This window comes from Blastomyces dermatitidis (assembly GCF_000003525.1).
Source record: "Blastomyces dermatitidis ER-3 genomic scaffold supercont1.1, whole genome shotgun sequence".
Taxonomy (NCBI): domain Eukaryota; kingdom Fungi; phylum Ascomycota; class Eurotiomycetes; order Onygenales; family Ajellomycetaceae; genus Blastomyces; species Blastomyces dermatitidis.
The window spans coordinates 3,755,354-3,759,202 of record NW_025544774.1 but is presented as its reverse complement, the minus strand read 5'-3'; the positions used below and the strand labels follow the sequence as shown (position 1 = coordinate 3,759,202).

The 3,849-nt window shown below is 30.3% G+C and overlaps 1 pseudogene across 1 annotated transcript; it reads right to left on the bottom strand.

The window, feature by feature from the left end:
• Positions 1-1,489: 1,489 nt before the first annotated feature.
• Positions 1,490-1,578, bottom strand: BDCG_16144 (annotated as a pseudogene). The gene has a single exon. The product of its transcript is annotated as a tRNA-OTHER (tRNA).
• Positions 1,579-3,849: the final 2,271 nt, after the last annotated feature.

Genomic DNA, 3,849 nt, shown 5'->3' with positions numbered 1-3,849 from the left:
ACAGGCACTGATTCATTCTTTGAATGAGAAGACACTGATCTTTCTCTTAATAAAGAAGATACATAGATTAATCAATAGTTGAAAGTGATGTGTTCTGATCAGTTACAGTTGATGTATACTTCATGTTAACATTAATCAGCAACTTCTTTGAGAGTGATCTCAGAAACTCAGAAGTCTGTTTGAATGACAGAAACTTTTACTTATGTGTAGATATTTGAGTCTGCTCAATTCATAGCATCTGTATCATTGTTATTCTTCAGTGCAGGTATGTAAGTGACTGAGTTATTTCTCAGCACAGGTGTGTGAATGTAATATCTTCTATCACTATTCTATATACTCTTGAGCTTAATAAGATGATCATTCAATGTTCAGAGCTGTTTGCAGAAACCTTCATAAGTCTGATCTTTGTCTATGCTTATAAGAGTCTGTAAGAGTTCAAAAGTTAATGTCTTCTTAAGCATGCTAATCTTCATTTAATTCTTTCAAGATTGATCATCTACTTCTAGAATCTTGATGTTGAAGTCAGAGATGAATGTTGTAAGAGAAGTATTTCTCTATCAGACACTCTGTAATCATTCTAACACTTTCTGTTGTATGACAGTGTCTCAGAACAGAACATTAAGATGTTTGATAATATTATCAGATATTCACAACACTGGTTCACATACTTTCATTCATGAATAACACTTCTATTTTATATGATTCTTCAATCATTCATTGATGTATCAATCTTGATTGATTAATAAATAAATAGAATCTTCATCTAGACTCAGTTTCACAAGCATTTTCATTCTTCATAATGAGTAGAGAGTGAGATCAGAAGCATTAAAATATATAAAAGCATCTAAGTATTCTTTCAGTGCTTTTGTATTTGATTCTGTTAATATTGAAATTGTCTGTGCAGAGGTTCCTTGTTGAGATAATTGTTGAATTTCTTCATATTGACATTGTTAAGTTGCATGCATACCAGCTATTTATTATTGTTGTAATTTCAACATTGCTCAGAGTCACTGTGACACTCTGTCTATACTCATATTTATAAGTTCTTTCATACTATTATTAAACATGATTATATTGATCATCAGATGTATGATATCTGTGAAATTGAAAGGAGTATAATTGTATAAATATCTTATACATCTGTAGTGTCAGAACTCTCAGATCTTTCATCACTATTCTCTTTATAAGATCTTGTTACATTATTATTATTATTATTATTATTATTCTTTCATTATACTCATATGCAAGCGGAGCTTATGATAAGTTCTTGCGTGATGTTAAATACAGGTCAAGTGTTGATTATACAGAAGGAAATACAGGTGTTGAGATCATATCAAGATAACAAGAACATAGGAAATACAAAGAAGTGACAATTAGATACATGCGATAATAACTTCCCAGCTCAGGAACATAGAGCGATTTTATTGAAGCGATTTGTACACCTCTGTATTTATTAGAAACCTGAGGTGCTTGAGTTCTGGATTTAATGTATCCCCTGCGGGTTTCGAACCCACACGCCTTGGTTTCCCACGCCAAGGCGCTACCGGGTGGCCGCATTAACCATTCGGCCACCGGGGCAAAGATCTTGTTACAGAGTCAGAGTAACTGATGAGCAAGCTTCTATCTGAAGACTTAATATCTGCTTTAACTAATTATTTCTCTTTCTTACACATTGTTTACATATTCAGATATCTCTCAATGAATAATCATTTCTAGACTGGCTGCTGGAACCATGAATTTCACATTTGATTTCATTTAATCTGATCTCATACATTTCTTGGCGTGAGTCCCACCAGAATCAAGCCTTAAAAAAATCTGAAAATGAATCATTTCTGAGAGAAATGATGTGAAAAATGATCAGATTTAATTCAAGAACAGTGAAATAAGAGTAATTTCTCAGAATAAACTGTGAAAGATGATCATTCTTTCAAAATCAGAATGAGACTGAGACTGAAGATCAAATTCAGTCTCATTCAGTTCATTCAGTGATTGCTTATATAATCAGAATTTGATAATGATTATTGATAATTTGACTGACTGTGTGACCGTGTCTGAGACCAGAATCAAACTTTACAGTTATCATGTTACTTAAAAGCATTACTTCTGATCATGATTTATATTCATTACATTAATCTCAAATCATGTTATTTCAAATATTAAAGGTTTCAGATTTACTTTTCAAATAAAAATCTAGTCTCAGATAAAGAATATGTTTGAATTCTTAGTCACATTTTCATTCTGATCTCATTATTGAGAATGATATTAAATGAGACTATGAAATCACTTCTTACTTACATAATATTATAACATAGTACTCATTTGTTGAAAATTTAACAGAGAGTGTTATCAAATATCATTACTTTTCTGAATATAGATTATAATTTATATAATTTTAATTATGAAAAAAATATAAAATACAAAAAAAAAAAAACAAAAAACAAAAAATAAAACAAAAACAAGAAAAAATCAGAATGAATGAAAAAAAAAAATAAAAGAAAAAGAAAAAAATAAAAAAAAAAAATAAAAAAAATCAAGATCATAGAGCTGCAGCACTTTTAAAATACTCACTTCTTAGAGTCTTTACAATATTTATTATTAACTATATATCTCTCACAGTGAGAGTAACACAGCTGTGATAAGTCATTGTCTTAATATCATCTAATAAATAATCAGTATATATCTGTATAAATGTGAATATTTAGAAAACATATACTTAAAAAGTGTGGTCAGGGTGAACTCTGCTGTCACTTGAATAACATTAAGAACAGAATACTGAAATTGATGATTCTTCTCATCAATTTCATGAACAAGGCAGGTGAAGATGATTTTAAGAAATATAAGATTTTCTGACTTCTGATAAAAACAGATCTCACAGAGAGACTCTATTTTCATGATATCAGAGACTGAGTGTTATTAAAAAGTATTACTTTCATGCAATGCACATGCACTTACTGTGACAATTCATTCTCTGCACACATGACTGAGAATTGCAGCTTTCTCACACTGCATGACTCTCTCTGAGATGCTAGTGCTGGTTTGCAATTCACACAGTCTCTCAGTTCAGCATGTGCTGTATGTATGCAGCTCTGCATGCTGAGGCTGTGTTAATCATTATGACCTGATGTGATACTCGCTTTTCGCGGGCCATGTTTTGTTTGAGAGGGGAGAAGGAAAGATGTGACTGTGATTTTATTGAAAGAGAATGAATAATTAGTAATATTGAATATAATTTAATTCTTATACATTTAAAATTTGATTAGTCTATACTCTTCAATTTGAGGGTTTCTAGAAGTGTTTTAATAGTTTTCATATCAGCTTAAATTTAGTGATGAGTTGAAGAAGAAGAGAAAAGAGAGAAGAAAGAAATAAGAATAACTTATCTTTATAATATGAAAACAGAGAATCACTGCAATCATTCTCTCTAGTAACAAAGATCTGTTTTCTGTATGTATTTCTGATATAGATTATATGATAACTGCATACAAAGAATATCAACACTGCATGTATTGAATGAAGATGATATTGCTATACAACACTGTAGCTGTTTCTGTATATCTCTGAAAGCTGTTAATATTTTCTTTGTCTCTTTATATTTGATAAGTCAGTATATATTTCAATGCACTTTCTCTTTTATTATCATCATCATCATTATTATCATCATTATTATCATCATTATCATTATCATTATCATCATCATTATTATCACTATCATTATCATCATTATCATTATTATTATTATTATTTATATCATTTCTGACTATCTATCTCTTGCTGCCTTCATCTCTCTTCACACTCACTGAAATCAATTATGTCATTCTCTTTAAATATTCTCGGCCTGCGGCCATCAAG